Source organism: Lagenorhynchus albirostris, chromosome 1, assembly GCF_949774975.1.
Source record: "Lagenorhynchus albirostris chromosome 1, mLagAlb1.1, whole genome shotgun sequence".
Lineage (NCBI taxonomy): Eukaryota > Metazoa > Chordata > Mammalia > Artiodactyla > Delphinidae > Lagenorhynchus > Lagenorhynchus albirostris.
In genome coordinates, this window is record NC_083095.1 from 26,849,305 (window position 1) to 26,869,995 (window position 20,691).

At 40.0% G+C, this 20,691-nt stretch overlaps 1 protein-coding gene across 5 annotated transcripts in view; it reads right to left on the minus strand.

The window, feature by feature from the left end:
* Positions 1-20,691, minus strand: part of TTLL5 (tubulin tyrosine ligase like 5) — a 308,457-nt gene that overhangs the window by 60,441 nt on the left and 227,325 nt on the right. The window lies entirely within an intron of this gene.

The following is a 20,691-nucleotide window of genomic DNA, read 5'->3' on the forward strand; positions in this document are numbered from 1 at the left end:
GAAGTCAGGAGAAGCAGGCACTGGCCAAGAGCAGGGAACAGGAAAGAGCCTTTCACGGAGAAGAAATGTCCATCTAATGATTCTGAGGCAGAAAGGGGCTTAGAATGTCCTGGGAGACTTTAAAGACCATCAGAGTGTGCCCGTGGGTGGTGGTTAGTCAGGCAGTGTTTGCCGAACATCCCTGACGGGAATCACCTGGGCTCGCCTGTCAGTCACATAGCTTTCCAGGCCCTTCCCTTGGAGATTCTGATTCAGTGGTCTGGGATAGGCCTTGAGAACTCAGGCTTTTTTTAGCGCCCCAGGTGCCCAGGTGATTCATATCACCAGAGAAGTCAGGGAAACACTGACTGGTGAGTAGAGGAAGGTGGGATGGGAAGCGCTGGGAGAGGCTTAGGTGCTCAGGTGGTCCCTACACCCCTGATGGAGATGTGCCACTTGAGAACACACCCCAGCAGCGATGCAAGGATCACACTGTCTCACAGCCCTTCCCCTCTAGCGAGCCTCGATCTGGGCGCTGCCCACTCCTTTCCACTTTCGCTTTGAGGACAGGGGAACCATAGAGGCAAAAAGAAGAGAAAGAAGCAGAGGGCTTTTTCCCTTTTCCCAAGCCTCAGCCTCGGAGAGCTACATCTGGAATGCGTATGCAATTTATTTGAGCCCCTTATGGACCCAAAAAAACATCCAAAGCATCTGTAGGCCGATATTTGTGCTTCCAGGTCCAAGTGAAAAAGGCAAAGTTCTGGAGGGCCTAGGATGGGCTCTTCCCTTTATAAAAGTTAAAAAACCCAAAGGCCCGTTCACTTGTGTTAGGAGAAGCTAAGTCAAGAAAACTTACGGGGCTGATCTCAGTGTCCTGGAGGAAGCCCTAGTGTTAGCAGTAAAAAGGGAAGCAGGCAGGCGACATTTTGGAGGCAGTAGAATACGGGCAGGGAACAGAAAGCTTCCGGAGGCATGTGAAGAGTCCCTGGGGGTTTAGAGCTAGTGACTTCTTTCTCCTCTCCTCTCTGGAATTCCTCTCCCACCCTTCACCTTTATAGGCTTCCTCCTCTTCCTCACCCAAGATCTCCTGCCCCTGTGTCCCCTTTGTACCCAGTTCTACTCACTCTTCCATCCTCCTCCCTCCAGCAACTCCCACCACAGGCCTCAGGAGCCATTGCTGATTCCGACTTTGAACATTCTGAACGGTCCTACTGTTTCTCGCACGAGGTCCCCTTCTCCCCAGTGGAGGAGAAATGTGTCCACAGATGTCCAAGGGGAAACTCAGAGTAAATTTTTCCATAGAGACACTGGTACACAAAATGGTTTGGGTTTATGTTATTACAACTTTAGGCACATCATGGGTAAATATGCTTTTGCTGTGATAACATCATTTCCTTGGGAAAATATGTTCCAACTTCTGGACAAACCACTCCGAAATGAGAACTTTTAAAACATCGCTTGTCTAGAGGCTGTATGTTAATTTGCACTTGCTGATCTGCTTCTGCAATGATTCTTTGCTGCTTTCCTGAAAGTACTTGTGTTTTAGGAAGTATTTACATAGAAAGGTATGTATATGTCCCCTTGGTTGTTTCTTTTCTTTTTTAAAAAAAAAAAAAAAATTATTTATTTATTTATTTTTGGCTGTGTTGGGTCTGTTGCTGTGTGCTGGCTTTCTCTAGTTGTGGCGAGTGGGGGCCACTCTTTCTTGTGGTGTTTGGGCTTCTCATTGCGGTGGCTTCTCTTGTTGCGGAGCACGGGCTCTAGGCACACGGGCTTCAGTAGTTGTGGCACGTGGGCTCAGTAGTTGTGGTGCACGGCCTTAGTTGCTCCGCTGCATGTGGGATCTTCCAGGACCAGGGATTGATCCCGTGTCCCCTGCATTGGCAGGCGGATTCTTAACCATTGCACCACCAGGGAAGTACCCCCCTTGGTTGTTTCTAAGTCTGTTACTGGGCTTTGACATTAAGGTAACAGGACCTATGTCATAGGGTTGTTGAGGATTAAATAAGATGGTGGATGTAAAGCACATCCTAGTACAGTGTTGGGTTTTACATTAAGGGCTAAATAAACATTAACTATTACTAGTATTTTTATTTTTACTTAGGAATATTGACAATCTTTGCATTCACTATAAGCCTATCTACATAAAAAATATTAAGTTGGATGACTCATTGATTCTAATTCAGTATGGATTATTGGTGCTAAACTGTAGAAGAATGACCACAGATATTCAGAACTTGCAACTTAACAGTGATTTGCTATTGAAGTCAAAAGGTAATTATTGGCAACCTACCAGTCAGAAATCAAAATCAGTCAAAATTACTCTTAAACTCCCTTTGGAAGAGAGGTCTCATTTGAGGTTGACAACCTGTCTCTTAATAAAGCTAATACACACCTTTTTTCCCTGCCAGCATCAGAATTAATCACTGTTTCTTCAACTGTGCACCAAATGAAGTAGCTGGCTTGTCATATAGAATATGCGTCTTTAAGCATGAGAATTACACATAGTACAGTGGGATGCTCTTCCTATAAGAGAAGCATGCATCTCCCATCTTGTCCTGAGGGGAATATCAAGTAGAATCAGCCACTATCGAAATTCTCTCTTTCTCTTTCTCTTTCTCTCTGAATAGCTGAATGTGCAAAGTTAAATGTGTGTTGGATGCAGCTACATTACCTGTGGCGTTCTGATCACAGTACAAATGGAATACAAAGAGGTGGCTAAAGATGAATTCAGAAAAATGAGTTATAAAAGTATGCAGGGACTTCCTGGTGATCCAGTGGGTAAGACTCCCCGCTCCTAATGCATGGGGCCTGGGTTCGATCCCTGGTCAGGGAACTAGATCCCGCACGCATGCCACAACTAAGAGTCCCCATGTCACAACTAAGAGCCTGCAAGCCACAGCTAGGACCTGGAGCAGCCAAAATAAATTAAAAAAAAAAAAGTTCAAGAGTTTTGCGGTGAGAAATACTGAAAAGATGGGATGAGAAAGGTGCCGTTAACGTTATATCACACAAAAGTTAGAGTTCAAACCAAGAAGAGTGCTAGGTATGACTACCTGATCCTGTAGTTTTCCTTAATTGTTATTCTTGGAAATGGTGCAAGTTCTAGGAGACGGAAAGGAGATGTAGTCAAAGGTTGAGTGTTAGAGGCTTACTACAATCTCAGCTGTGGTAATGGGCTTAGTTCAGACCCTTCTCTGCAGGTGACCTGTCTCTAATCATCAAAAGCTGCTGAAGGACAGGATTCCTGATTGACGGAGCCACTTAAAAACTGAAATAAGATATGTGGCCATATACAGTGGCAATGAAGAATTAGAAGACCTCCATTAACAGTGACATCTCCATGAAGGCAGGAACTTTCCTTGGGACGTGTTCATAGCTAGTACCTGAAGAGTTTCCTTAAAAATTAAATATGTACTTCCTAACCCAGAATTCAATTCACTTGCTCCATTTCTCTCTACTCCTCTTGCCTCTTCCATTTTCCTGCAGCCCAAGAAAGATCCTGATATGGGCATTGAGGGGAAACAGCTCTTCTGAGCCTTTCAAAGATGTTGTTCAATGATACGTTACAAACAAATCATATCTCTGTAAGTGGAAATATTGTCTTTAATAAATAGTGCATTTATTATTTTGAAAGACTTCTTGTAGTGCAAGTCTCTACTTAGGGAATACAAGCTGATCAAATGGCTGGCTAGCAGTTCCACTGGCATCAAGACCACACCATACAGCAGGCCTATATAACATGCCATCACCAAGGAGGGTTATAATGAATAAAACCCCCATTATCCATTTTGCTGGTAAGGGTGATGTGTCTTTTCATGGGTCTGTATTTCCTTTATTTGTGGTTTCCTCCCCACACCCCACCCCAGGCCATTATTTTAATCAGTGGAAGCTTTCCTGGAAGTGATATTCTTTCTTTAAGATCTGTTTTGTTCATTACTTCACAAGGTTGACTGTGGTTTGGTGCTATATTTCAAGGCTTTCCACATCTCTAACACAGAGGTACTAGTTTTCTATTTAGTGAAAGTCTACCTTGGATTCATGTCACCACATCAGGGACGACCCTTCTGTAGAAGGAAGGACATACAAAAGGAAAATGCTCAAGATTCTACAGAAAGAGTAGAGCGAGAAATGCTGATCTTGTCAGGGTGTGGCAAGTGGCCACGGTGGCATCTGTGAGGGTCCTGAAAAGAAAAACCCTCAAACTTGATCATTTTTGTAAAATACCGGTGACAATCAACCACTTTTCAATTCTCAAAGGACAGAGGAAATCCTAAGATGCAAGTTAGGTTAAAGAACTGAATTCCAAAAAAAAGACTTTGACTTTTCTTAGTGAACATTTACTCACAGATTAAATGTCTTATAATTTTCCTTACAACATACCTACGTGCACAAAACTGTTTGTGTAATCCTGTCCAGGGATTACATATGCATTTCACAAACAGAAGCTAACATGTTACTCCTTAGCAAATAACAATTAGAACATTGTTAATGTGGGTCTGGTTCCAAAACCAATTCAAGAAACACTTAGTGGGCTTCCCTGGTCGCGCAGTGGTTGAGAGTCTGCCTGCTGATGCAGGGGACACGGGTTCGTGCCCCGGTCCGGGAAGATCCCACATGCCGTGGAGCGGCTAGGCCCGTGAGCCATGGCCGCTGAGGCTGCGCGAGAGGCCTGCGTACGGCAAAAAAAAAAAAAAAAAAAGAAAGAAACACTTAGTGAGGTCAACTTGTGTGTAGTAGTGGTGCACAGGACTCATTTTATAAACATACTACACATTATCGAATCCATCATATTTCTTGGTACATTCCTTTTCATCCCTAATATTATTTATGTGGGACTTTCTCTTTTTCTTATTTATTAGTCATTGCAGAGGTAAGCCTCGCTATTGTTTGCTGTCAATTTCATTCATTCCTGCACCAAGTATTTAATGAACACCTAACGTGCCAGACACTGACTGAGGCACTGTTCTCTCATGTTCTCCCATGTGCCAGGCTCTTCTAAGTGATTTCTATATTTTTATTATTTTATTTTTATTAATTTACTCTGTTGTTTCTTTTATAGCGTTTCAAGTTAAATGATTAACTCACTGATTTTCAGTCCTTCCTGTCTTTGTAATAAATGTATCTAAGATTACAAATTTACTTTCGAGTAGTTTTGGCTATCCCACAAATTTGATATGTCATACTTTCATAGCCATTCAGTTCTAAATGTTTTATGATTTTCCTTATGACTACCTCTTTAACAACTGCGTATTACCCTATTTAAAAAAAATTTCAAACACATAGGCCTTAAAAAAAACTATCTTATTATTTCTAAATTAAGTATATTTATTATAGTTATAGAGTGTGATATTGATGTTTTGAAATGGGTGGAGCCTTCATTTGTGACACAGTATGTGCTGAAGTTTTATAAATATTCCACGTATACTTTAAAAGAATGTATATTATCCCTTTTGGGCCCAGGAGTCTGTGCATGGCTATTAATGTTTGCCTGTGAGTTGTGACTCATAAGGGGGTTGTAAAATCAATTTAGGAGACACAATCAGCATTTTAAAAAGGATAGGAGCCTGTATCCGTAGCCCGCCCTCCCTCCGGCCTGAGTGAGCCAGAGCCCCCTAATCAGCTGCTCTTTTAACCCCCGTCCTGTCTGAGCGAAGAACAGACACCCTCAGGCAACCTACACGCAGAGGTGGGGCAAATCCAAAGCAGAGGTGGGGCAAATCCAAAGCTGAACCCGGGGAGTTGTGAGAACAAAGGACAGAAAGGGAAATCTCTCCCAGCAGCCTCAGGAGCAGCGGATTAAAGCTCCACAATCAACTTGATGTACCCTGCATCTGTGGAAAACCTAAACAGACAACGAATCTTCCCAAAATTGAGGAGGGAGGTGGACTTTGAGAGCAAGATATATTATTTTTTCCCCTTTTCCTCTTTTTGTGAGTGTGTATGTGTAAGCTTCTGTGTGAGATTTTGTCTGTATAGCTTTGCTTTCACCATTGGTCCTAGGGTTCTGTCCGTCTGTTTTTTTTTTCTTTTTTTACTTAAAATATTTTTTCTTAATAATTATTTAAGATTTTAATAACTTTATTTTATTTTACGTTACTTTATTTTATCCTCTTTCTTTCTTTATTTCTATTTTTTCTCCCTTTTATTCTGAGGCATGTGGATGAAAGGTTCTCAGTGCTCCAGCCAGGAGTCAGTGCTGTGCCTCTGAGGTGGGAGAGCCAACTTCAGGACACTGGTCCACAAGAGACCACCCAGCTCCACGTAATATCAAATGGCGAAAATCTCCCAGAGATCTCCATCTCAACGCCAAGACCCAGCTTCACTCAATGACCAGCAAGCTACAGTGCTGGACACCCTGTGCCAAACAACTAGCAAGACAGGAACACAGCCCCATCCATTACCAGAGAGGCTGCCTAAGGTCATAATAAGGCCACAGACACCCCAAAACACACCACCAGACGAGGACCTGCCCACCAGAAAGACAAGATCCAGCCTCATCCACCAGAACACAGGAACTAGTCAACTCCACCAGGAAGCCTACACAGCCCACTGAACCAACCTTAGCCACTGGGGACAGACACCAAAAACAATGGGAACTACGAACCTGCAGCCTGCGAAAAGGAGACCCCAAACACAGTAAGATAAGCAAAATGAGAAGACAGAAAAACACACAGCAGATGAAGGAGCAAGGTAAAAACCCACCAGACCTAATAAATGAAGAGGAAATAGGCAGTCTACCTGAAAAAGAATTCAGAATAATGCTAGTAAAGATGATCCAAAATCTTGGAAATAGAATGGAGAAAATACAAGAAACGTTTAACAAGGACCTAGAAGAAGTAAAGAGCAAACAATGATGAACAACACAATAAATGAAATTAAAAGTTCTCTAGAAGGGATCAATAGCAGAATAACTGAGGCAGAAGAACAGATAAGTGACCTGGAAGATAAAATAGTGGAAATAACTACTGCAGAGCAGAATAAAGATAAAAGAATGAATGGATAAAGAAGATGTGGCACATATATACAATGGAATATTACTCAGCCATAAAAAGAAACGAAATTGAGTTATTTGTAGTGAGGTGGATGGACCTAGAGTCTGTCATACAGAGTGAAGTAGGTCAGAAAGAGTAAAACAAATACCATATGCTAACACATATATATGGAATTTAAGAAAAAAAAAAAGGTCATGAAGAACCTAGGGGTAAGACGGGAATAAAGACACAGACCTACTAGAGAATGGACTTGAGGATATGGGGAGGGGGAAGGATAAGCTGTGACAAAGTGAGAGAGTGGCATGGACATATATACGCTACCAAATGTAAAAGAGCTAGTGGGAAGCAGCCGCATAGCACAGGGAGATCAGCTAGGTGGTTTGTGACCACCTAGAGGGGTGGGATAGGGATGGTGGGAGGGAGGGAGATGCAAGAGGGAAGAAAGAGATATGGGAACATATGTATACGTATAGCTGATTCACTTTGTTATAAAGCAGAAACTAACACACCATTGTAAAGCAATTATACTCCAATAAAGATGTTAAAAAAAAAAAGTCATTTCTAAAACACAAGTCTTTAGATTAGAGCAGACATCACAGTCTTTCTTTAAACCCAGTACTGTTTCTTTCGCGAGGCTGTTCGCAAGATCTAGCTTCTCAAGTCCTAGAAATAACACCTTGAGACTGAAATATCAAACTCTACAATAAAGAAGGAGCCAGCACTTAATACTATCTCACTTGAGATCCAGTCAGGAAGATTTGGGTAAGCCTGAATGAACATGAACAATTACTACGGCTCTTCTCCCTTGGGTATTATGACCATGGGTCAGTTGGTGTGAACTGTTCTGGCCTCCGTGGCTTCACCTGTTCTACGAAGTTTATAGTTCCAAAGTGTCATATCCTAGGGAGAGTTTAAAATCCCAGTGAGAGAAATAGGATCATCACCAACTTTACAGACTAGGTACACTCTCTCAAGTGTTTTCATGTGTAATTATGCTTCAGTGCATAATGTCTGTGAAAACAAAATAATAATTAATAAATTAAAAGGATAGGAAGTAGTATTTCGTGAAACTTTTATTTCATATACATAGAGATATTTTTACTGGGTTGCATATAAGATGTATTTTTAAATTATGAGTGGTGGTCAAAAAAGATTAAAAGCCACTTACTAAAGCAAACTGTTAATTCTCCATTTCAAATATTCAAAATCTTCAGAAATTTTTGTTTGAGTTACCTGTCAGTTAATGATAGAAGTATATTTAAATAAATTACTCACCATGATAATTTGTGAATTTCTCTTAAATAATTTGTTAGCTTTTGATTTATATATTTTGAAGTTATGTTAAGTGCATACAAGTGCTTTTCTTTATCCCTATCAATGATGTTTGCTTAATTTTATCTATGGATATACTAGTTTTCCTTCTACTTAGTATTGCATGGTTTACCTTTTTCCAATCTTTGACTTTTCTGCAAGATTTTACTTTAGGTATGTCTCTTTTAAGCAGCTTATAACTGAGCATTTTAAAAAATGGAATTTGGTAATCTATCTTTTAATAGAAGAGTATAATCTGTTAACATTTATTGTGATTACACATGTGTTTTACTTTATCTTAGTTTAAATTTTCCATTTACCATCTTTTTCCTTTGCTTTTTTTCCCCTTCATTTCCTGCCTCCCACTGGATTCACAGAGTTTCTACATTCCCTTCTCTTCCCCTCTGTTGGTTTGAAAGCAATAGACTGTATATTAATTATTTAGCTATTATTTTCTAAGAAAGTATAAAGCCATTCAGTATCCTGTCCTGTCCTTAAACTTGACACAGATCTGTTATACATTTACTATCCACTGACTACTCTTGTCCCTGAATCCTGTTGTTGTCTTAAATGTGTTTTATCTTCTTAAAGAAGACCAACAATTATTTTTATAGTCACTAACATTTATAGACATTTTATAAAATTTTTGCACTTCACTGTTTCATGTTATTCTGGGTTCACTTTTATCTTTGCTATTTCTTTCAGTGAAGGCCATGGGTGGTATACTCTTAGACCTTGAATATCTCAAATTATTTATTTATTTTGTGGTACGCGGGCCTCTCACTGCTGTGGCCTCTCCCGTTGCGGAGCACAGGCTCCTGACACGCAGGCTCAGCGGCCATGGCTCACGGGCCCAGCTGCTCTGCGGCATGTGGGATCCTCCCAGGCCGAGGCACGAACCCATGTCCCCTGCATTGGCAGGCGGACTCTCAACCACTGCGCCACCAGGGAAGCCCTCAAATTATTATTATTTTTTGCCTTCTTTCTTGAATGACAATTTAGCTATATATAAAATTCTAGACTCAAAGTTACTTTATCTCAACACTGTAAAGCTATTAGCTCTCGTCTTCTGCCACTTATTACTTCTGAAGAGAAGAATGCTGGTATTCTGTTTTCCTTTGTAGTTAAAGTGAATTTTCTTTCAGATAATACGTGAGACTCCCCATTTATGCTTGATGGTCTGCACTGTCACTATGATGTGTCTAGAGATGCATTTATTTTGGTACAAGAAATGATTTTTTTTTTTTTAGCTGAGGACTTGTATCTTTCTCCAGTTCCAGAAAATTCTCAGCTATTTTAAATTTTTTTTACATCTTTATTGGAGTATAATTGCTTTACAATGGTGTGTTAGTTTCTGCTTTATAACAAAGTGAATCAGCTATACATATACATATGTTCCCATATGTCTTCCCTCTTGCGTCTCCCTCCCTCCCACCCTCCCTATCCCACCCCTCTAGGTGGTCACAGAGCACCAAGCTGATCTCCCTGTGCTATGTGGCTGCTTCCCACTAGCTATCTATTTTATGTTTGGTAGTGTATATATGTCCATGCCACTCTCTCGCTTTGTCACAGCTCACCCTTCCCGCCCCCCCATATCCTCAAGTCCATTCTCTAGTAGGTCTGTGTCCTTAGTCCTCTCTTACCCCTAGGTTCTTCAGGACATTTTTTTTCTTAAATTCCATATATATGTGTTAGCATACGGTATTTGTCTTTCTCTTTCTGACTTACTTCACTCTGTATGATAGACTCTAGGTCCATCCACCTCATTACAAATAACTCAATTTCGTTTCTTTTTATGGCTAATATTCCATGGTATATATGTGCCACATCTTCTTCATCCATTCATCTCTTGATGGACACTTAGGTTGTTTCCATCTCTGGGCTATTGTAAATAGAGTTGAAATGAACATTTTGGTACATGACTCTTTTTGAATTATGGTTTTCTCAGGGTATATGCCCAGTAGTGGGATTGCTGGGTCATATGGTAGTTCTATTTGTAGTTTTTTAAGGAACCTCCATACTGTTCTCCATAGTGGCTGTACCAATTCACATTCCCACCAGCAGTGCAAGAGTGTTCCCTTTTCTCCACACCCTATCCAGCATTTATTGTTTCTAGATTTTTTGATGATGGCCATTCTGACCGGTGTGAGATGATACCTCATTGTAGTTTTGATTTGCATTTCTCTAATGATTAATGATGTTATTTTTTAAAGTATTGCTTGTTCATCTATCCTTCAGCTCTCTCTTCTGATATTCCTATCAGAGTCACATGTCATGTTCCACAAGATACTGTTAGATACATGATCTAATATGTCTGACCATTCAAAAATATTAATTTCATCTGCAAGGAATTCATGGCCCAGTTGCTGATTCTGCTGGCAATCCTTCTTAATATTAGATTTATTCATGCGTTTTAGAATTTTGGTTTGCAGGCTCATTTTGAATAGAAATCACTTCCCCCCTTTGTCTCCCTACTTGCTCACCCCTCCCAGTCTGAAGATTTTACAGTTGCCTCTATCCAGTCCCCCTGACCCCAGTCCAGAACCAGACTTTACAGTGGTATTCTGGTGCCCCTGCCTCAGAGATAAATAGAAATCCAGGTGAGTTCTGAGACATGAACAGTTGCAAGGGTATTTCATTACCTTTCTAACTCTGTAGGCCCATAGCCTTATATAACGATGGAGCCTCAGCCAGTGGGTCCATGTCAGCTTTGTCAGTCTCCCTGTAGAAGAGCCCAGTGCATTCTTTAGCTCAGGATTTTTCAACCTTGGTACTACTGACATTTTGGACTAGGTAATTCTTCACTGTGGGGAACTGTCCTGTGCTTTGCAGGACGTTTAGTAGCATCCCTAGACTCTATTCATTAGATGCCAGTAGCAACACCCCTCCCCCTCCCCCCTCCCCCCGCTCAATTATGACAACCAATGACTCCAGACATTGTCAAATGTCCTCTGGGGGGCAACATCATCTCCAGTTGAAAAAAATCACTGTTTTATTTTCTACTAAGGAGTCTCTCCTCTCGGGTAGGGTACTCTCAGGCCCCAATATGCCACAGGAGCTGAGCTCCAGGCTGCCACCGCCTGCTTCCACAGCAGGGCTCAGAAAACTTGCTGCTTCAACCTCATTCACTGATTGCTATTCATTTCTGTACACTTTGGGGCCAAGGAGATGCTTCCCTTGTTTCTTTTTTCTTCTTTAAGCTTTTTATCTATCACTGCTATTTGAAGCAGAGGCAGAATACTAAGTGAGAACTTACGGAGCCAACTTGACTGGAAGTCAGTAAGTCCAAATCTAATCTTTTGTTTTGTTTGAAACTAAGCCTTTGCCTTCAGTAGTCATTAGAGTTATTAGTGTTCAGGAAATCAGAATGTGTGTGAATTTCCACAGCCTTGCTAGCTAGAGCCAAATCATACTTATGAATATCAGTTTACTAACAACAAAAGTGAGATTTCTTTTAACAGGGAACAATAACGGCAGCAGGAATTACTAACTACACCAACCGGCATGCAATGGACACTTAATATATGTCAGGGAAACACACGATCTCCTTTAATCCTAAGAACAGCTCCACGACGTAGGTAATATTTTGCAGATAACAAAACAGAAGCTTAGAGGTATCCCTAAATAACAGTCAATTAAGTAAAGGAGCCAGGATTCAAGTCTAATTCGAAATCTTGGGGTATTAGCAGTTGTACTCTACTGCCTCCCATACACTACTCTACATGGTCTAAATAACTAACGAAGAGATAATTGTTATTTAGTGATCCTTGATGCATTCACCTTGATGCAAAATACTATGGTGCCACCATCTCTGTCTTCACCACCACCTCCTTCACTACCATTTCCTGAGAACTTATCATGAATATAAGCCATATCAGGGGCTGAACTTCTCTCTTGTCTCTCAAAAACAACCTTCATGAAAAGAGGGCTCATGTCTGTCTCGTCCACTGGTGTCATCACCAATATTTACAGCAATGCACAGCAGTGCACATTCAGTATATATATGATAAAAGGATGAAGACAAGATATCTGTCCCTAATAGACTTAACGAAAAGCAGAACACATATGAAAAGGAAAAATAAGACAAGGAGGCAGATGGAAGAGTCAGCTGAGGAGCTGAGAATGGGGCATCTGGTCAAGCTGTGTCAAGATGATAAATTAGAACCTGATCTTGAATAAAAGGCAGGACTTAGATTCAAGATAGTTAAGGGCATTCTGTGCAGGGGGCATGACATGAGCAGGTAGGAACAATGAATGGAGCCATGTGTGAAGCAGACTGGAGACAGGACGGAGGACAAACTGCAGAGGGCTTCAATGTCCAGAGTAAGGACTCTCAACTTTACTTTGCAGGCAGCTGGAAGCCTCCAAATATTTCAGGAAAAAGGTTCAAAGAACTACTTTAAAGACGATATTTTAAAATTGCTTCCTAGGCCTATGTGTGTACCCTATTTCTTTAAGAACCCATTTGGATAGTTTAAAAACTTCTACCTTGTTCTACTTGTTTTTTTTTTTTATTCAAGAACCAATTTTGATAGTTCATATTTTTCAAAATATTATCTTTCATCCAGTTTAAAAAATTTAGTAGCATATGATTGTGTCCTCATAATTTTTCAATCTCCCCTATATCTACTTTTAAAAACTTCTATTTTTAATTCTCTTATTTTTCTGGCAGAACTGTGTTTATTTTCTCTTTCCCTGTCCCTCTACCCCGAACTAAACAAGGTTTTGGATTTAACTAATTTTGCTGCTTGCTTTTCAGTTTATATTGCTTTCTTCTTGATTTCCTTTGATCTGTTTTTCTTAGCTTTGTTTTATTGACCCTTTTTTAACTTCTAGAGATGGAAGCTTAGTTCAGGTATGACAAATATGTGGCGTGCATATTCACTAAGCTCAACATCAGACATTACTAATCTATCACAGCACTCTGTCTTGCTGAGCTCACAGAAGTCCTCATAATTCTTTTTAACCTGACACTCTGCTGTAATCAGCTGAAACCACTATATTGGTTGAAGATAATTTGCCATTTGTATCTTGGTTAATCTCTCTACAATCTTTCCATATTTAACACTGAAAATAATTATGAATTTACCTTTGAGTGCATCTTTGCCTAAATTTCAAATATAAGTTTTGATACATATAATTCTTTTTCTTGTTTTTAAAAATTATTTCAGCTTTATTGACTTGACATATAAAATTACAAGATATTCAAAGTACATCGTGGTGATTTGACATACATATGCATTGTGGAAGGATTCCCCTATCTAGTTATTTACCTCACATACTTACCTTTTTCTTTCTTCTCCTTCTCCTTGGGTGAGAACATTTAAGTTCTACTCTCTTAGCAAATTTCTTTCTTTTTTTTTTTTTTTTTTGCAGTATGCGGGCCTCTCACTGTTGTGGCCTCTCCCGTTGCGGAGCACAGGCTCCGGATGCACAGGCTCAGCGGCCATGGCTCACGGGCTCAGCTGCTCCACGGCATGTGGGATCTTCCCGGACCGGGGCACGAACCTGTGTCCCCTGCATTGGCAGGCAGACTCTCAACCACTGCGCCACCAGGGAAGCCCTCCACTTGTTTATTTTTGCTTTTGTTGTCAAATCCAAAAACTCATCGTCAAGACCAAGTCAAGGAGATTACTGCCTATATTTTCTTTTAGGAGTTTTATGGTTTCCATTCTTACATTCAAGTCTTTAATTCATTTTGAGTTAATTTTTGTGTATGTTTTAAGATAGTAGTCCAGTTTCATTCTTTTGCATGTGGCTATTCAATTTTTCCAACACCATTTATTAATGGTGTCCTTTCCCCTTTGTATATTCTTGGCTCCTTTGTCGTAAATTAATTGACCATACATGTCTGGATTTATTTCTGGGATCTCTATTCTGTTCCATTGATCTATGTGTCTGTTTTTATGCCAATACTGTTTTGATCACTGTAGCTTTGTAATATCATTTCAAATCAGGGAGCATGATGCCTCCAGCTTTGTTTTCCTTTCTCAAGATTGCTTGGGCTATTTGGGTCTTCTGTGGTTCCATACAAATTTTAGGATTTTGGTTCTATTTCTGTGAGAAATGCCATTGGAATTGTGATAGGGATTGCACTGAATCTGTAGATTGCTTTGGGAAGTCTGGACATTTTAACAATATTCTTCCAATCCATAAGCATGGAATATCTTTCCATTTATTTTTGTCTTCAATTTCTTTCATCAGTGCCTTATAGCGTTCAGTGAACAGATCTTCTCATCTCCTTGGTTATATTTATTCCTAGGTATTTTATTCTTTCTGATGTAATTGTAAAAGGCACTCTTTTCTTAATTTCTCTTTCTTATAGTTTATTGTTAGTGTAGAGAAATTTAACAGATTTCTGTATATTAATTTTGTATCCTGAAATTTCACTGAATTCATGTATGACTTCTAACAGTCTTTTGGTGGGGTCTTTAGGGTTGTATGCAACCTGTATGCAATATCATGTCGTCTGCAAATAGTGGCATTCTGCAAATAGACAGTTTTACTTCTTACTTTCCACACTGATGCCTTTTATTTCTTTTTCTTGCCTAACTGCTGAATAAAGGCGGCTAGAGTGGGCTTTCTTGTCTTGTTCTGATATGTACATTCTTATTTTCAAGGTAGTTTCCAAAATAATTTTGATCCAAGTTACTTAAAAGAATGTTTTAACATTCTAAAATTATTTGGACATTTGTCTATATTTTTAATATCTCATTTTATTGTAAAGTGGTCAGAGAATGAAGACTGTATAATTTCCGTTTTTTTAGGATTTACACTGAGATAGTTTCGTTTTGAAAAATACTCCCTGGGAGCTCTGCAGGGCATAAAATTGCATGTCTGTTAATTTAATCTTACTAATTGTATTGTTCAAAACCCTTTATGTCCTTATGTTAGGTCTATTTTGCCTATAATAGTGACTATTCTATTCTCATTCTGGAATTCACTATTTTAGGTTGAACCTATATTTTCTCTCATCATTTTTACCTTATTATACCTTTTCCTCAGAATTTTGGAAGAATTTTAAAAATCTGTCCTGAATTTCATCAATTCAATTTTCTGCAGTGCCCAATCTCGATTCACTGTGTTCAACCCAATTTTTCACTCAGGTGTTCTCATTTCCATTTAATCGTTCCTGACCCCAGACTGCTTGCTCTCTCTTAGATAGATTTTTCTAGCTCTACACACCAATGCACATTAGGGATTTTCTAAAATGTTGTTTTCTTTCTTGATTAAACTTATTTTGGAGGTTGGCAGCTCCTCTGAATCTTCTCCACGGAGCTTTCTTTTAAGCTATACTATCTACTCCCAGGCCCCAAGATTTTAAAATATTTGCTCATCCTCGGAGAAGAAAGTCTAAGTTTGCTAATAAGGACACAGGATTACAGAGAAACTGATAGGAATTCTATCAAAGGCTATTTTAAGTTTCTGTCCAAACCTTTAAAAAAGGGATTTTCATAATCAGATAAGAAAGAAGGGAAGTGAGAGATGGGAAATACCCAACATTTATATTACCATTTTAACATCCCAGCAAGCAGGAATGAGAAGTAAGATTTTAATTTAAATTACCTACGTATGAATCACCAAAGGAAGATCCATCATTCTATGACTCTCACGTATCTCTCTCCCCACTGGACCATACATATCCCAATGGCAACTTTTGGTTAGAAGTGATTACTAGTACCTAGTTCTCTGACTGATGTCATCGTCGTCATGCCCAAACCAATTTCTAAGATCTCCTAATGCCACCACTGAGGTCCAAACGCTGAGGCCTGGTAGAGGAAAGGGAGTCTAAGTGGTGACTCCTCAACTGGCCCTTAGCTCTTTCTAGCCCCAGGCCTACACCTCAGAGTGAGAGGGCATTGTCTGGTGTATTCCAGGGCTCCCAGTATTTTCCTACACTGCACTCCCATAGACAGGCAGTATATAAAGCCCTCGATGTTGTTGTTCTATGCAATCCTTCTTGTGCTACATCTAACAGACATTTCCCCAACACTGCAGTATGAGGGTGACACTAATTCTTCCTCCTCTTGAGTATTTCATTGGCCACTTAAGTGGTAAAACTGGCGTGGAAAGGAACGGAAGTGAGTTCCTAAGTGCTGACACTGCATTTTCCCAAAGGCAGTATTTTAGGATGATTAATCTGCCACTTGCTGTACAGAATGGATGTGAATGGACTGGTGGGGGGGTGGGGGAGGGGTCTGAAATCAGTGGTCTACTGAGAAGAGTATGGGGTTAGCACAGTGGGGGATATGAATTCTGGCTTTGGTTCTGCCACTGACCATCTGTATACCTTGCTACACTGAAAGCCCGACACTGTGCCTTCATCCAGGCCTTTATCTTCCAGCACTGAAAGTCTATGATTATATATTTGGGAAATGCATAATTTAGAAATCTTATATTTAAGGATGGATATGCTACAGATTCAATTATATTTCTTGAAACTAGACATAATAAAAGGCTGAAAGGCTGAGAGAAGATGGTTAACCTATAATATGACATCTTCAGTGCTCACATCAAGACCCTACTTTTGGACCATTGTAACTCCTGATCACTTTGCCTCCTGTTAATGACTCATATGTTAAAAAGATATAGCATATTTTTTTCCTGATCCTTATTTTTATATTTTTCTGACACCTCCGTCACATTGCTGACATCACCAAATGTTCCGGTCACATTAATTGGTATGTGGTTTAACATGCTCCCGGGCTCTCGATTGCTTTCCTCCTTCCTACTCCCTAGCAGCCTTTAGCAAACACCACTGTCCTGGGTGCTGACACTGAACGGCAGTTGACTTCAATTTCTACTGAGGTCACCCTGAGGCAGGATATCCTAAAACCTGGCAAGGAAAGGTAACCCTAGCTATTTAAAGAAAAGTCCTTTAGTTAACACATTATTGACTGGGGGATTTTTGCAGAAACTAATGCCTGTGGCCGTAATATGTCTCCGGTCAAAAATGTGTTAAGTCTGGTGTTTCTCATACAGTTTTCTTTCTTCAGAGAAGTCCCAAGGTAAACAGCTTTGACCCTGCCCTTCCAAATTCATCTCTAGTCTATGAGTTTTGCCCACCTCCCTGGAAAACTTTAATCATCTCAGGTTTCTTTCTCCATATTTCCTGGAGAGTGTGATTCTGGCTCTGAAAAAAAAAGAGGTCTTTTACAAGGAAGGAACAGTTCATATGCATGCAGTTGTTCACAGGCTGTCATCCTTCCTAGTTCAGCTGACTGCTTGGAAGAAATACCACAAATAGTTCTGAAAGGAGGATCTGAAGTTGGTACTAAATTATGAAGTGTTACAAACATTAAAGAGGAAAATCAAAAAAGGGTATTGGCACCATGGATAAGGTAAAAAAAAATTCTAAACCACTCTCTTCACAGAATTGACAAGTGAGATTTAGCTAAAGGAAATATAAATATATGAATTTGAGAACTGTAACAAAGAACTGTTGGGCCAAGAAAGGATGAGGAAAATGGCCGTAAAGCATCAATATTAAAAAACAAACGTGTTCATTAAAAATCTTTCAACAGAATAGACTGAAAACAGGTTATTTTGGTTAATTATTCAGTGGGGACAGTGGGTTTTGTTTTACAGATGGGAAGCTGAAACCTTTAGAGGAAAAGTGGCCTGACTACTATCATAAAGAAACAGGACCCCACTGTTCTGATTCTCAATTCCCTTTGCACCAAAATCCAAACGACATTCCATCTTTTATGTTCCATTGTTCTCTAGACTCAACCCTCTAGGATGTGGAAACTTTGATGCTCTTGGAAATTGCTTCTATATTTGTCCAGTGCCAACTGCTGTGCTAGGAGAAGCCTGAAGTTCAACCAAAAACACAGGGCTTGGCACGGTCAAAAGCTCATCACGACTTCTCATTAGCTGTGTCTCTTGGGACAACTATGGCATTCCTGAGTGTGACTCTGTATCTCCCTCCAGTCATAACTGAGGGTTCCTGATTCATCTGAACTGAGCCCGAATAAAGGCCGCAATAAGCTCCAAGCAAATGAAGCAACACATCTTGTAGGAAGAAAGTAAAAAACTACATGAAAATTTCTTGAAGTGCCAACTTAGTATTAACCATAATACCTAACATTTACTTAGCATTTATTATGTACCAGGTACTGTATTTGTGCTTGACATTCATTAATTCATTTATTTCTCTTAAAAACCCCATGAGGCAGGTACTATTATTATCCCTATTTTAAATAGGAAACTGAGTCCCACAGATGTTAAGTAACTTACTACGCTTGCTAGGAACAAGAATTACTTCAGAACAATAAGAGTAGTGTATCGACTGATACTCAGGATCCTGATTTCGGGAGCCATGAAAGGTTTCTCTAGATTAAAAATAACTTCATCAATCCAAATACACTATGGAGTTTAGTTCATAGTAATGTACCGATGACAGTTTCTTAGTATGGCAGTCTTCAAATGTACCATGGCAGTATAGGATGTTAACCGTGGGGAAAACTGGGTTTATTTATCTTTATGTGTCTATCTTGACAGCTTTTCTGTAAATCTAAAATAATTCTTAAATAAAAAGATTATTTTTAAAAACTTTATCTAGATACTTCCTAGGGGGAACTTTTCATTGAGTCAGTTCAGAGAAAAACAATGCTATTCTTTTTCCTAAGAGTTGGAAGCATATTGAAAACAGCAGGGGCCTCACGGCACTACAGTTTACATATAAGGGAAAGGATGTTCAGGTCTCCATTAGTGCTAACTTGTTTAGCTTCAGAGACTTGTGCTAGAGTTTTAAAGGCAAATTGGAAACTATTTCCTGGAACAACGCCTCATAGCATGCCTTTTGATACTTGGATTATATTTCTTAAATTCTGAAGAAATCTTGCTTTCCCCCCCTCTTCTGTGCTTTTTTGGTGCTGAGCTGCTTCCGGTTTTCCCACACTCCTGCCCGTCAGAGAGAAGAAACCACAAAAATGCAGCAAAGCAAAGTTTGTCCATAGAGCTGCAATTCCATCTCAGAAGCCTGAAGTGCTTTCCTGCCAGCAGTGAGTTCAGGGCAGTGAGTGGGGTCCTCGAATGTCCAGCCCTGCTGCCTGCTGACGGAGCCCCCCTCTCCACCAGCAGACTAGCCACAGGGGCACCACGGGCCATCTCAGCAATGATTGGAACAGCCACAAACGAGGAGCACACTGGCAAATTCAACATTCATATCCAACTCACTGATATTCCCACCTAACTGTGGGCTTCTCAAACCTGGGAATGAAAGTGTGGTTTTGGAATGCTTATAATGGTTACTAAGGCTTACTGAGTTCTTAAGTGTGCTAGGTCTTGTGCTATGTACTTTACAGATATTAAGTCTGCTAATATTTATCAACTGTCCTATGAAGCAAATACACTTTGTTATCCCCACTTCACAAATAAGGAAACTGAAGTCAAGAGTTTAAGTAATTTGTAACTTGTGGAAGATCTCACGTTAATAAAGTGTGTGTGTGTGTGTGTGTGTGTGTGTGTGTGTGTGTGTGTGTGTGTAGGGGGGGTGGGTGGGATGGGACACAGGCAGGCTGGTTCCAGAGGCTGCACTCTTAAGGATTCAAGGCTATTCTTTCTAGGGTGAGGGACCATACATCCTTCTGATCGTGCTATTGGCTCTCAACCACGAACTGCAGCCTTCCCACTGCCCTCTCCTACTGCTCCAGATAGTTCTATAAAGTCATTACGATGCCTGTTATTCTTAGAACAGTGCTTGGCACTTGGTAGGCACTGAATAAACGTTTGTTGGATAAATGAATAATGGCAGCAATACTATTAAAACAACCACGAGGGATTGTTTTCGATCCAAATCCAGAATTTGATTCATTATCCAAGGGGGGAAAAGCACTAACTGCTTTTTCTATGCCCTAGGATTCCTTCTTACAACTAAAATTGATTTTGTGAAGGACAAATGAATGGGGAGCCTCAGTGAGAACAAGAGAAATACACAAACCTCCTCTAGGCCTTTATCCATCAGGGAATGCCTGCCTCTTCCAGACATCTTTGATAAGTTCCCCAATTTTAAATGGAGAGGGGCTGTTAGAACCAGCACTCCTTTTACCAGTCCATTTCTGGTTTACTAGGGAAGATGGTTGGAGGTACCGTGAAGGACATGACCTAAAAAACGTGATTCAGGTACGGAAATGTCTTTTTTGAGGTAAAACAGGTAGATGACAAAAGGTATTAGAAACATTGTTGCTACACAGAGCCTGATGACTAAGGTCAATGAAGTTAATCCCTCTAATGAAATCCCAATCCTATGTCTTCCCTTTCAAATGCCTAAAAATGAAGAAACAAGGGTGGGGGTGAGGGAAGAGTATTGCATTTTATCTGAAATACATATGAAAAGATCTAACTCTGTAGAATGACCAAAAGAAAAACACATCCAGGAGGAAGTTTTCATTTCCTCCCTCCA